General features: G+C 43.7%; 1 protein-coding gene across 5 annotated transcripts in view; it reads right to left on the bottom strand.

Annotated features, from left to right (window-relative positions):
- Positions 1-14,919, bottom strand: part of TK2 (thymidine kinase 2) — a 31,848-nt gene that overhangs the window by 4,746 nt on the left and 12,183 nt on the right. The window lies entirely within an intron of this gene.

The following is a 14,919-nucleotide window of genomic DNA, read 5'->3' as shown; positions in this document are numbered from 1 at the left end:
TGGGTCAGACATAAGAACAACGTGTTTAAAAATGAAATACTGCCTAATATAACCCTCAGTTTTAACAGTTTTTGTAACAAAAATTAGTATTTTATACTATTTCACAAAAACACAGTTACTTGGTGAACTAAGTAGAAAAATGTTACAACATCAATATCTATACTGTAAATACAGTAAATTAGCATCAATTATATTTCAAACATTTTTCACAGTGGGACTGTTATGAATGTATTTAAACTGTTGCATGCCATGCTACCATGATTGTTTGATTGACTAAGCAACATGGACAATTTGTTACAGTTGCCAAAAGAAAGAGCAAGAATAATAATGGCATAAGGTAAATTAGACTTTCCTTTCCATGTGAGAAGTATTTATTAGGATAAAGGATTGTTGAAATATTCAGGAAAGTTAAGTTGAGCTCTGCATTCATCATACAGAATAAGCAATATTATAGACAACTATCCCAAAATGATCCCCTGTGGGTCTGGGGACAGAATAGGCCCACTGCTCCTCCTGCATGTCATAAGAGGCAACTAAAAGGGGGTTGCCTGAAGGGATGGGCTCCGCCAGGTTAGAAATTTGCCCAAGACACACCATATGATGAGCAATTCAACCATATCCATACCGCACTGGTTGTAACCCGGGTTAATAATGACCGTGCCATCTGTCTCCCACCAGGGCGGACGTGACAAGTATACTACTGGTGTAACCCCAACAAAGAGGATCCATGGAAGAGATAATATTACCATAACCCCATGGACAAACAGGGAGGTTGAAAGAACTCACGTACGAAATGGAACAATACACCTGGCACCGCCTAGAAATCTCTGAGGTCAGATGGAAGAACTTTGGAGAGGCACTAATGGAAGGCCATGTACTCTATTACAGTGGAGAGGACAAACATGTCAACAACATAGGATTCCTTGTGCATAAAGATACCAAGAATTCAGTATTAGGATGCCGCCCAATATCCAGCAGGCTTATTTCCATCCATTTAAAGGCAGTACCGTTTAATATCACAGTGGTAGAAGTCTACGCTCCTACAACAGACTATGATGATGAGCAAATTTAAGATTTTTACAATCAGCTCCAAGACATTATCAATAAGGTACACAAGAAAGATATCCTGATTGTACAGGGAGATTGGAATGCTAAAGTGAGTACTGATGCACAGGCGGATTGGCGAGTTTATTGTGGCCCTTTCTGTAATGCAATAACCAATGAGAGAGGATTGAGACTTTTGGAGTTTGCAAGCTATAACAATCTGGTTCTTGCAAACAGATTAGGAGCACATAAAGCATCCAGATAATCAATATGGTCTACATCACAGCCAAATTGACAACATCATGGTGAAAAAACTATTCTGTTCTGGAATTAAGAGAGCTAAAATATGGAGCTTCCCCAGTACCAATACTGAAAGTGATCATGACCTTGTAATGCTAAACTTTTAGCTACGGCTATGGAAAATTATTAGGCCAAAGTTCACCAGAACCAAGGTTTGACTTAGAAAGACTCAGAGACTGAAACATTGCAGAGTCATTCCAAGCAAGGATCGGCAGAAAATTTGCCCCACTGCTTGCTCTAGAGGAAGACGTAGAAACAATGACTAACAATTTCAACGCTGTAATGAATGAGGCAGCAATGGACATCCTTGGGAAACACCGTAAGAAGACAAAACTCTGGGTCACAAATGAAATACTACAAACGTGTGAAATCAGAAGAGAACTCAAGGGAGACAAGAACAGCACTAAGGGAGCTGATAAATACAGAGCGATTGGCAGAAAGATCAAGAAAGGAATGAAGGTGGCCAAGGAGATATGGATTGAAAAACAATGCTCTAAAACTGAAGAGTGTATCAATAATAAAAATAGCAAACGAGCCTTCCAGGTTGTAAAAGATCTGATGAAGGAAAGATGGACTAAAGCAAACGCAATTCAAGACAAAGAAGGGAACAGTCTTACAGAAGAAAGGGACATCATCAACAGGTGGACAAACTACTGCTCTGATCTATACAACCACCAGACAAGTGGAGATTCTAGTGTCCTAGACATCCCAGATTCAACAGAGGAGGATGACTCTCCAGTACTGCGTGAAGAAGTGGAGACAGGTGTGAAATCACTCAAGACAGAAAGTCTACAGGTATTGACAACATCCCAGCCGAACTGATGAAATTCGGAGGAGAAATAGTAATAGATGCACTCACCAAGATCTGCAACAAGATCTGGCAGACCGGTGAGTGGCCCTCCACATGGACACGGTCACTAAACAGTACTCTGTCAAAGAAAGGCAACCTGCAATTGTATCAAAATTACCTGACCATAAGCTTAATTAGCCATCCCAGCAAAATGATGTTGAAAGTCATATTGAACACATTGAAGCCACAAGTGGAGAATATCATCGCTGAAGAACAGGCTGGCTTTCGTGCTGGAAGAAATACCACAGAACAGATTTTCAACCTTTGTGTTCTAATTGAGAAGTACTTACAAACCAGCAGGACAACTACCACGTCTTTGTTGATTTCAAGAAGGCGTTTGACAGAGTATGGCACGAAGCTCTCTGAACAACCATGAAGAAGTAAAATATTGGCCGTAAGCTTATTCTTAGCATTAAACAATTGTGTGCCATGGCCAGCAGTGCAGTTCTCATCAATGGCACAAAAGAAGAGTGGTTTTGCACCACTTTTGGAGCCCGGCAAGGCTGCCTTCTTTCGCTCACACTGTTCAACATCTACTTGGAGTGCATAATGACTGATACCCTAGAAGATCACATATGCACAGTCAGCACTGGGGGGGGGGCGAACAATCTCAAATTTTCAGTTCACTGATGACATTGACGGCCTGGCAGGCAGCAAAGATGAACTTGCGAACCTTGTGAAATGATTGGATGAAACCTCCACAAAAATACAGCGTGGAAATCAGTGCAGAGAAAACCAAGGTGATGACAAATAAACATGACGGATCAGCTCACATATCACTGTCAGTGGACAAGGGCTGGAGACAGTGAAACAGCTCCAGTTTTTGGGGGTAATCATCACTGATGAAGGATCAAAGGCAGAAATTCCGGCAAGAACTGCCCAAACAGCAGCAGCAGCAAAGCTAAAACCAATCTGGAGGAATAAGAACATCTTCCTGGAATCCAAACTGAAACTTCTGCAAGCATTGGTCATCTCCATTTTTCTGTATCTGTGCAAGACATGGACCCTTACAGCAGAACCTGAACGGAAAATACAAGTAGTAGAGATGAGATGCATCCCTAAAATCCTGGGCATCTCTTACTTCAACCACGTCACTAATGAAGAGATCCGCAACATCACCCAATGCGCTGGGCCTTATGAAGACCTCCTGACGACCGTGAAGAAGTGCAAGCTGAAGTGGAATGGCCATGTAACAAGATCATCCTCCAAAGGACGGTACCGGGGAAAAGAAGAAGAGGTAGAGAGAAGAAGACATGGACTGACAACATGAAAGAGTGGACAGGAATGGACTTCCTGGAGACTCAAGCACTGACACAGAATCGTCAAGGGTGGAGACAATTGTCTGATTGCTCATCAGTGATGGTGCCCCAACAACCAACGCGGTTATGGGAGTGATGATGATCCCAAAATGATCATCTTGATAAGAACAAACGGTAAAATATTAAACACGTAAATGAGTACAAAAAATACTGATGTGGAGAACTCCTAGTAGACCTATGACCATTTGCAGCTTTCAGAGGAGTTTAAAAGAGACAGACTTCTCTGCCATTCTTTTGGTAACATGTTTGGGTTGTCACCGGGGTGGAGATGGCAGCATATAAAGATATTTGCAATATCTACATTGGAGTTAAGAAAGAAAAAGAGCAAAAGCTTGCAGAAATTATACTACCCCCATTTCTTGTCTGCCATCCAAATTAACAGCTTGCCTCCACAATTTGGAGAAAGACAAAAGGGAAGGGTAACAATTAATTGTGAACAAACAACTGTTGTTTTTCAAATACCCATAACTAGCAAATGTTTTTGTGTGTCACCATCCATAATAATTTTGTAAAGGTTACATTTTAACTGCACAAGCCAAGGGGAAAAACAAACAAACCAAGATTGATTCTGCCACTTTTCCCCCCCAAGACATATGAGAAGAGGAGGAGTGGCAAGGCTGGATAGAAATGAAAGTACAAAAACAAAACAAAAACAACAAAACCCAGAATTAAATATATACTGCAATTGGGAGCCAATCCTGAAAACCTCTCATGCGAAAGCAGTCCTGGCTTATGTGAGCAGTGCCATTGAAATCAATGGGAATACTTTGCATGAGCATCTGAAACAGGCTCATGGAAAATAAAGGTCATGTGTAAAAATCAAAGCAGAAGTTCCTCTATCTCAACTGAAATCTTGCTGACGAGGACATGGCTCTTCTAAAGGTTATATAGGAATGGAAGCAACTTCCAAACCCAACTACTAATCTGATTTCAAATGGAAAAATTAACTTAATTATGATTTAGTCATAAAAATCATATGCATTTGAATGCATAAGTCTAAAATTGCTAAAAACCAAATACATGCTTCTATTTCAATACTAAATACAGAGTTGTAATAATGATAAGAATATAGAATCATTTGCATTTCTGTGGCAACTTTCATCATAGACTCTCATGACAAATGAAGGGAGCCTTGCAACAATCCCTGTAAATATTCTTCAGTTTTTTGCTGACAGGAGAGCTGAAGCACCAAGAGTTAAGTGACTTTGAAAGCCCACATATGGAGTCAATGGCACTGGGAACAGCACTCGGAATTTTTTAGCTCCCAGTCCCTTACTCTAACAATAAGAAAAGGAAGGAAGCATGTTTAGATTAGAGATATGGAACTCCGCTTGCTCTGTGGCTTTGAGTCAGGGACTCATACTATACCCTCTTTCTATAAGCAAAGTCTGACCTCTATTCTTATACAGAATGCCTATCCACCTCTGAGCAGCTTGGGTCTTTATTTCAAAAGATTCAAGGTCCCCCCCCCCCTTTTTTTTTTTTACACAGTTTTTTAAAAAAATGCACTTTCTTGTAATTGATAGCAAACCCCTTAAATAAATACCCCCTTGCACTGATATTAAACTAAGACCCCGCTTCTGCCATCCAGTTTTGCTTTGCTGAAAAGATTAGTTTAATAGCTTGGACCTGGACCTCTCAATAAAATTCCAGCAGCCTGAACCTGAAGAAGTCACTCCAGTTGGTCTAGTTTTTTGGATGCTCATTACAGATTCCGTTGACATACCACTGGCAACCACTGTTGGGTTCCCTTTATGGCCCTTGGTCGGTTTACTTAAGACAGCTGATTTATAACTTGCCTAGGGATAAGGATCTTTAAGCCTGTCTGAACTGAATATGAGAATCCCCCAGGGAGTAGCTAAAGGCAGAAGAAATCATTCCTTTGGCTCCCACTTGGAAAATGAGGTATACATCTTTATGAAGACTATTAGTTAAGTAAATGGTTACACTCCAGAGCATTTAAGCTGGAGCTTTACAAATTCCAAAAGTTCAATGATTTTCTTTAATCTCACTAACTCTCATGCAGAGGTTGAAAGGACCCCCATTAACTGAAACTACAGCATAACTCATCAATGCAGATAAAGAACAAGGGGCAACTTTCAATCATGTACTCCACACTGCCATTATTGAAAAGCAATTCGTTTTATACCTTCGGGCAACCAATGAAAGTCACCATACTGCTAACACCATACAGCTCAGCTCTCCATTAAACGATCTAGAATTGTGCTAAAAGCTTCCAAAGCAAGGACTTCATTCTAGCTAGTATAATAACGTATATATCTCAGTGTAACACTCAGGTCATGAGTCTCAGAGCTAATCAACACAGAACAACCCTCAGAACTCTCTCTTTCAGGATATCTAGTGTATCACTTATTGTTTATCTACTGAACATGAGTCAGAATTCTGGCTCCACATCTCTGCACCAAAAAATGAGTTCACATGCCACACAAGATGGGGCAAGGAGAATGGACAAGCCACAGGTCTTAAAAGCATTAAAATAAATGAAAGTCTTAGAACACAACAGACAAAAATCTTCTCTGCATCGTTGTGCAGCATGCTATGCAGCAGTTAGCTACCACCCTCCACTAGAAGTGGCTGCATTTCCAGAGTGCGGTGAGCTATAAAGTAACTGAGGATCTTTCTGGATGAAAAGGTGCTACGTAATAAACGTAAGATATTGTTATATCTTTGTAGAATGTGTCTTTAAGAAGTACTTTAGTTATTCCCTGGGAAGGAATAAACAGAGAACAAGGTTCCAGTCAGAAATAAAGACAGAATATACTTCAATATCACACCATTACACCAGGTTCACCAGTGCAAGAACAGTCTCTCTTCACACTGACAGTCACATGCATGCTCACATATCACATGCCACTAAACTCTCACCATCGTGAAGTGACAGTCCTCAGGCTACCCAAGCCTGTGAGTCTCCTTGTTACCCCTGCCTCCAGTGAGAGGGAGTCTTCCCTATGGTAGCTGGGTGGCAGCTCACAGGCACCACCAGCCCTTCAGCCACTCAAGCGCTCCGCTCTGGGCTTATGCCAGCCCTAACTTCACCTTGCAGGTTAACAGCAGCTCCAACCCAATCCCAGAGTCCCTTTGAATTGTTCTCCTATGACATCCAGCCCCGACACTGGCTATTCGCAGAATCCACCACAAAGGTGCAGTGGATCCTAGTTTACTGGGTCTTCCTTAAACCACCACCTCTGTTACCCATACAAAACAAAAGGAGGTTTATTTATTTAACTAGAACCAAGAGTGTGGTGGAAACAAGCGGTTACAGTACAAAATAAAATCATGGACCGTGAACCTGAGCCTATACTTGTCAATAGTTACCTTTCCTGTCTAATAAAGTAGATTTCCCACCCCTCACGTTCAGTCTATTGCAGAGCTGGCTGGTTTCTCAATAACCAGGATCCAAAACGTTCATGAAAGTACCCAACTCCATCAGGGGTTCTCCTCATTAAATGCATCCAGAGTATCTTTTTTACACTCTGTGATTCTGAAAACAGTCTTTTGTTTCCCTACACAGCCAGGGTGTAAAACTCTCTCTGGTGCAAAGTTCCTTTTTCAACTCAGAGGTTTGGATTGTTTGATTGCCTAGGGAGGTTGTGAAATCTCCATCATTGGTTACACAAACACGTGTCAGGAATGGTCTAGATTGGGGTGGGCAAACTCTTTGGCCCAAGGGCCACATCTGGGTGAGGAAACTGTATGCAGGGCCATGACTGTAGCGCTGGGACAGGGGATTGGGGTGTGGGAGGGACTGTGGGGTGTGGGAACAGGCTCAGGGCAAGAGTTGGGGTGCAGGAGGAGTGCAGGAGGGGGCTCAGGGCAGGGGGTTGGGGTGCAGGAGTGATGCAGCAGGGGGCTCGGGTGCAGGAGAGGTTTGGGGTTCAGGCTCCGGCCCAGCGCCGCTTACCTCAAGCGGCTCCGGGGTGGCAGCGGCATGCAGCGGGGCTAAAGCAGGCTCCCTGCCTGCCCTGGCCCTGCACCACTCCTGGAAGTGGCCACCCTGTCCGGCAGTGGCTCCTGGGGGTGGGGTGGAGCAGGCTGCAATGCTGCGCTCTGCCCTCGCCTGAGGGTACCACCCCTGAAGCTCCCATTGGTTCCCCATTCCCGACCAATGGGAGCTGCAGGAGGCGCTGCCTGCAGGCAAGGGCAGCGCACAGAGCCCTCTGCCCACCCTCCCCCAGGGGTGGTAGGGACATGGTGGCGGCAGCTTCCAGGAGCTGTGTGGGGCCAGGGCAGGCAGGCAGCCTGCCTTAGTCCCACTGCGCCACGGGATTGGCAATCCCTCGGGCCAGATTGAAAGCCCAGATGGGCTGGATCTGGCCCCTGGGCCATAGTTTGCCCTTCCCTGGTCTAGATAATACTTAGTCCTGCCATGAGTGCAGGGGACTGGACTAGATGACCTCTCAAGGTCCCTTCCAGTGCTATGATTGTATGGTGCCACTGATGATTTTCCATGGATAGTTCTGGGAGGGAGCAAGGCTCGTCAGTTGAGATTTGCATCACCTTGCCAGCTGATTAGGGATTAGTGACACCTCCCTCTTGCTTGAATGGGCCATCCCTGAGGCCCATCATCTCTTGGTGTTTAATTTCTACTCCAGGTCCACAAAGTATACTTTCAGTATAAATACATTGGTTTTTAATATTACCTGTGCATACATCTCGCAATGATTATGAGTCTTGACAAGTTATGAGCTTTCTGCATACACCTCACATGATATTCATTTTGGATAAATACCTTTCAAAATATGTGTTTGGTGAAAGGAGTTTGTCAGGTCTGAGGTGAGAGCGGTTTATTAAGAACAGGGGACTCTTTGCCAAGAGGTCTCTGTGTCACACATGTAAATAGAGAATGCCTATAAAATTAATATTCCCCAGGTCTCAGAACCATAACAGTAGCAATACCTATTTAACGTGGGGAAGGTTTTCAAGGGAACGATGGCAGTTAGGTGTCTAACTCCCACTGATGCCTCTGAAAATCTCTTCTTGTCAAGACCCGGCATAAGAAATATGATTGCCATGCAAACTTGGTGAGTAACAGAACTATATGCCAGGCCAATGAATGGCTTTATTTTCTTGATATTTGTAGGGAAGAAGCTATTTTGTGGTAGCAATTTCAGCGCAACTACTGCACATCTCAGATGGTTTAAAATCATCAGGACTTTGGTTTCATGCCTCAGGCTTATCCCCCTCTGAAACGTTTTATGATCCTGCCTCAGTGAGAGGGGAGGGACTAAATGACCTCTTAAGGCCAGTCCTACAATTCTATGATTCTACAAGAAACCAGAAACACGCATCTTGGTGCATCTTAGGAGTTGAAGACTAGTTACATTGCTATGTCGATACAAAAATTTCCTTAGTCATAATCACACATTCACTAAGTAATAAGATTGCCTGTGGTTACACCATGCCCTATTTTGGGAGATCCAAAGTAGGTCCTAAACTAAATATAATGTCATCTATTAACTGTCAAACCACATCTATTAATTATAAAAGACCAATCACTTTTTATCCCTCATGTATCCTTTTCCATATTCTACGAGATCATTTCCCAAACACGTAAATATCCATTCACAGACTCTGACTCTTGTTTGTTTAATTTGCAACCAATTTTGCAGTTTGTTGTAATGAGGCACAAAGCACATACCTGGTCCGCAACACTAAAAAAGGATACCAAAACAGAAATGCCAAGAGCCATAGCTGCCTTCAGAAAATATGTTACAAAGTCAAGAAATAAAGTCATTGCACATTATACTTAGCCTTTTAGCAGTAGGCAAGATTTTCAGTCCTTATGACACAAGCATTTGGTCCAATATGAAAAAAGCAAATCAATAGCTTAAAAGAAAGAAAAAGAACTAAGTATAGTCTTCTGAATACAGACTATGATAAACAGTGACTCTTACTATTTTCCACTGTTTTTACATGCCTTCATCTTAGCTTATCACTTATGTAAACAGTCAGTAACAAACAACTGAAGAGCTTGTGTAGCATGGATGCCATCTTGTGGATCTACTGGCAACAGCTGTTTTCCCCACAGATTTGGGCAAGAAACATTCTTCCTATAACCAATCTGAGGTTTCCAAACTATAATCCACTACAGATTGTTTCAAATATATTAAAGAACAAACAATGCTGAGTGCTTATTTCAGATGGGAAGGCACTTATTATGTGATTGTTATGTTGCCTTCTGCTACACTGTCTCAGGCTGAAGGTAATGGACTGAAGGTAAAAAATCCATTGCAATTGACATACTACACTAACTATGGTGACAGACTGTCCCACACACTCTCAAAGAAACTGAAGAACCACCTGATCAGCATCCTGTACAGCAGACAGGAGAAGATCAAGAATGAGCTCTCAGAACTGGAGCTGTTAATTATCTCATAGCATTCCCCACCTCCAACCGAAAGCCTAAGGTGTACCATATTAATTCTCTAAAGCCCTTTTATTCCAGAGAATTAAAGGTTTGGTCAGTTTACAGCCCAGGGAGGAGACGACGCTGAGTGGCCTGAAGGTGTCTACTACGAAGGGAAATGTGCTGGTGGTGTGGAAGAGGTGAACCTCTCCATGACCCTTGGGCGTATGCAGCGACAGCAGATCCAGGAGCTGTGCACTAGCTACGCGCCAACGTTCTCAGCCACCCCAGGACTGACTGAACGGGCATACCACTCCATTGACACAGGTAATGCTCACCCAATTAGGGTCCAACCTTACCGGGTGTCTCCTCAAGCTAAAACTGCTATAGAACGGGAGATCCAGGATATGTTACAGATGGGTGTAATCCGCCCCTCTGAAAGTGCATGGGCATCTCCAGTTCCCAAACCAGATGGGGAGATACGTTTTTGCATGGACTACCATAAGATAAATGCTGTAACTCACCCAGACAACTATCCAATGCCATGCACAGATGAACTATTACAGAAACTGGGACGGGCCCAGTTCATCTCTACCTTGGACTTAACCAAGGGGTACTGGCAGGTACCGCTAGATGAATCCGCCAAGGAAAGGTCAGCCTTCACCACACATGTTGGGCTGCATGAATTTAATGTACTCCCTTTCGGACTGCGGAATGCACCCGCCACTTTCCAAAGACTTGTAGATGGTCTCCTAGCGGGATTAGGAGAATATGCAGTCGCCTACCTTGACAATGTGGCCATATTTTCGGATTCCTGGGCAGAACACCTGGAACATCTACAAAAAGTCTTCAAGTGCATAAGGGAGGCAGGACTAACTGTTAAGGCTAAGAAGTGTCAAATAGGCCTAAACAGAGTGACTTACCTTGGACACCAGGTGGGTCAAGGAACTATCAGCCCCCTACAGGCCAAAGTGGATGCTATCCAAAAGTGGCCTCTCCCAAAGTCAAAGAAATGGGTTCAATCCTTCTTAGGCTTGGCCAGTTATTACAGACTTTTTGTACCGCAATACAGCCAAATCGCCGCCCCACTGACAGACCTGACCAAAAAGCAACAGCCAAATGCCGTTCAGTGGACCCAAGAGTGTCAGAAGGCCTTTAACCAGCTTAAACCGACACTCATGTCTGACCCTGTACTAAGGGCCCCAGACTTTGACAAACCGTTCCTAGTAACCACAGATGCGTCCGAGTGTGGTGTGGGAGCAGTTTTAATGCAGGAAGAGCCGGATCAAGAATTCCACCCTGTAGTGTTTCTCAGCAAAAAACTGTCTGAGAGGGAAAGCAACTGGTCAGTCAGTGAAAAAGAAAGTTACGCCATTGTCTACGCTCTGGAAAAGCTATGCCCATATGTTTGGGGACGTCATTTCCACCTGCAAACCGACCATGCTGCACTACGGTGGCTTCATACCGCCACGGGAAATAACAAAAAACTTATCAGGTAGAGTTTAGCTCTCCAAGATTTTGATTTCGACATCCAACACATCTCAGGACCTTCTAACAAAGTGGCTGATGCACTCTCCCGTGAAAGTTTCCCAGAATCAACTGGTTAAAATCGCCCTTGAGATGTGGAAAATATTGTTAGTCTTTATATACTTGGAAGTATATTTAGAGGTGCATGTGTCTTATTAACTCTGTTTTTTCCTAGAGCTCCAAGAAGAAATCCCAGCCAGCGTTTCACCTTAGCTGTGATTTGGGGGGGCATGTCATAAATATAAAGGGAAGGGTAAACCCCTTTAAAATCCCTCCTGGCCAGAGGAAAAATCCTTTCACCTGTAAAGGGTTAAGAAGCTAGGATAACCTCGCTGGCACCTGGCCAAAATGACCAATGAGGAGACAAGATACTTTCAAAAGCTGGGGGGAGGGAGAAAACAAAGCTCTCTCCGTCTGTCTGTGTGATGCTTTTGCCAGGGACAGAACAGGAGTGGAGTCTTAGAACTTAGTAAGTAATCTAGCCAGATATGCTTTAGATTGTGATTTCTTTAAATGGCTGAGAAAATAAGATGTGCTGAATAGAATGGATATTCCTGTCTGTGTGTCTTTTTGTAACTTAAGGTTTTGCCTAGAGAGATTCTCTATGTTTTGAATCTAATTACCCTGTAAGGTATTTACCTTCTGATTTTACAGAGGTGATTCTTTTTATTGTTACTTCTATTAAAATTCTTCTTTTCAAGAACTGAATGCTTTTTTCATTGTTCTTAAGATCCAAGGGTTTGGGTATGTGGTCACCTATGCAAATTGGTGAGGATTTTTACCAAACCTTCCCCAGAAAGTGGGGTGCAAGGGTTGGGAGGATTTTGGGGGGAAAGACGTTTGCAAATGGGCTCTTTCCTAATAAAATAAACCCAGATAAAACATTTGGTGGTGGCAGTGGAAGTCCAAGGGCAAAGGGTAAAATAGTTTGTACCTTGGGGAAGTTTTAACCTAAGCTGGTAAAAGCAAGCTTAGGAGGTTTTCATGCAGGTCCCCACATCTGTACCCTAAAGTTCAGAGTAGAGAAGGAACCTTGACACTCTCGTACAAAACCAACCTTCCACACAAACTTCCATGTGGCTGGAATTTACAAAAAAAAAAAAAAGAGAGACAAGCCATTTACAATGCACACTTCACTTCTCTTCAGAGGAAAAGGACAGTAAACTATCTAAACTCCTACATACCACAGGGGGCTACAACAGTGGTACCTCCAACTCACCTAACAATATTGTTAATCTATCCAACCACATACTTAGCCCAGCGGAGGAGTCCGTCCTATCTCAGTGACTCTCTTTCTGCCCCACTACCCCCATGAACATGATACAGTTCTACGGTGATCTGGAAGCCTACTCTCGTCGTCTCCGACTCAAGGAATATTTTCAACATACCACTGAACAATGCACTGACCCACATGAACCCTCCTACCAAAACTACAAAAAGAAAAATTCTGCGTGGACTCCTCCTGACGGTCGAAATGACAGACTGGACTTCTACAGAGAGTACTTCCGCAGATGTGCACAAGCTAAAATTGTGAACAAACAGCATCACTTGCCCCATAACCTCAGCCGTACAGAACACAACGCCATCCACAGCCTCAAAAACAACTCTGGACATTATAATCAAATGGGCTGACAAAGGAGCTGCTGTAGTCATAATGAACAGGTCAGATTATGAACAGGAGACTGCCAGGCAACTCTCCAACACCACATTCTAGAGGCCACTATCCTCTGACCCCACAGAGGAGTACCAAGAGAAACTCCCTGCTACAGTATGGGAACAAGTCTACACGGACACACCCTCAGAGCCTCAACCAGAGGTATTCTATCTGCTACCCAAGATCCATAAACCTGGAAACCCTGGACGCCCCATCACCTCAGGTATCGGCACTCTTACAGCAGGATTATCTGGCTATTTGGACTCTCTCCTCAGAGCCTACGCTACCAGCACTCCTAGCTATCTTCGAGACACCACCGACTTCCTGAGAAAACTACAATGCATTGGTGATCTTCCTGAAAACACCATCCTGGCCACCATGGATGTAAAAGCTCTTTACACCAATATTCCAAACGAGGATGGACTACAAGCCGTCAGGAATAGTATCCCTGATGAGGCCACGGCACTCCTGGTGGCTGAGCTTTGTGACTTTGTCCTCACCCACAACTATTTCACATATGGGGACGACTTATACCTTCAAGTCAGTGGCACTGCTATGGGTACCCGCATGGCCCCACAGTATACCAACATTTTTATGGCTGACTTAGAACAATGCTTCCTTAGCTCTCATCACCTAGTATCCCTCCTCTACTTGTGCTACATTGAGGACATCTTCATCATATGGACCCAAGGGAAGGAGAATTCCCTTGAATTGAAGAATTCCACCCCACCATCAGCCTCAGCCTGGACCAATCCCCTCAAGAGATCCACTTCCTGGACACTACAGTGCAAATAAGTGATGGTCACATGAACACCACCGTATACCAGAAACCTACTGACCGCTATATTTACCTACATGCCTCCTGCTTCCACCCAGGACACATCACATGATACATTGTCTACAGCCAAGCCCTAAGATACAACCGAATTTGCTCCAATCCCTCAGACAGAGGAAAACACCTACAAGGTCTTTATCAAGCATTCTTAAAACTACAATACCCACCTGGGGAAGTGAGGAAACAGACTGACAGAGCAAGACTGGTACCCAGAAATCACCTCCTACAGGACAGGCCCATCAAGGAAAATAACAGAACACCACTGGCCACCATGTACAGCCCCCAGCTAACACCTCTCCAGCACATCATAAACAATCTACAACCTATCCTGGAAAATGATCCCTCACTCTCTTGGGAGACAGGCCAGTTCTCGCTTACAGACAGCCCCCCCCCCCCCCCCCCAACCTGAAGCAAATACTCTCCAGCAACTACACACCACACCACAAAAACACTAACCCGGGAACCAATCCCTGTAGCAAATCTTGTTGCCTACTCTGTCCCCATAGCTACTCTAGCGACACCATCAGAGGACCCAACCACATCAGCTACACCATCAGAGGCTCATTCACCTGCCCGTCTACTAATGTTATATATGCCATCATGTGCCAGCAATGCCCCTCTGCCATGTACATTGGCCAAACCAGTCAGTCCCTATGTAAAAGAATAAATGGACACAAATCAGACATCCGGAATGGTAACATACAAAAGCCAGTAGGAGAACACTTCAATCTTCCTGGGCATTCTATAACAGATAAAAGTAGCTATACTTGAACAAAAAAACTTCAGAAACAGACTTCAAAGAGAAACAGCAGAACTAAAATTCATTTGCATATTTAACCCCATTAATTTAGGCTTGAATAGGAACTGGGAGTGGCTGGCTCATTATAAAAGCAGCTTTGCTTCTCCTGGAATTGACACCTCCTCATCCATTATTGGGAGTGGACTACATCCACCCTGATCTAATTGGCCCTGTCAACACTAGTTCTCCACTTGTGAGGTAACTCCCCCCTCCCTTCATGTGTC

The sequence above is a fragment of the Caretta caretta genome, chromosome 12 (genome assembly GCF_965140235.1).
Source record: "Caretta caretta isolate rCarCar2 chromosome 12, rCarCar1.hap1, whole genome shotgun sequence".
Taxonomy (NCBI): Eukaryota; Metazoa; Chordata; order Testudines; family Cheloniidae; genus Caretta; species Caretta caretta.
The sequence above is the reverse complement of the archived record's forward strand: the minus strand, read 5'-3'. Positions and strand labels throughout refer to the sequence as shown.